Source organism: Sinocyclocheilus anshuiensis, unplaced genomic scaffold (assembly GCF_001515605.1).
Source record: "Sinocyclocheilus anshuiensis isolate Anshui unplaced genomic scaffold, SAMN03320099.WGS_v1.1 scaffold270, whole genome shotgun sequence".
Lineage (NCBI taxonomy): Eukaryota > Metazoa > Chordata > Actinopteri > Cypriniformes > Cyprinidae > Sinocyclocheilus > Sinocyclocheilus anshuiensis.
Genome location: NW_015546041.1, coordinates 205,378 through 205,710, shown reverse-complemented (window position 1 = coordinate 205,710; position 333 = coordinate 205,378).

Genomic DNA, 333 nt, shown 5'->3' with positions numbered 1-333 from the left:
AACAGTTTGAAGCTATGATATGTAAAACTAAAGAAAAACCCATAAGAGATCAAACCCAATGTCTCTGATTTTAGTTTATGATACTTACTCTAACATACATCTTTGTAAAATACTGTTAAAATATAATTAGTCAAACAATTATATTTGAGAATAATACAATATATGCTAAAACTTCCTAGACTCGATTGTTCGTTTTAATGCATGTGTGAGAGAAAATGAGCAGCATGTGTGTTAATGTGATTGATTATCGCTCCTAAAATGAGTTCCAGGCCCTCCGGTCCAGACATCCTGTTTTGTACAGGCCTTTATGCACTATATTCCAAGTCATATGAT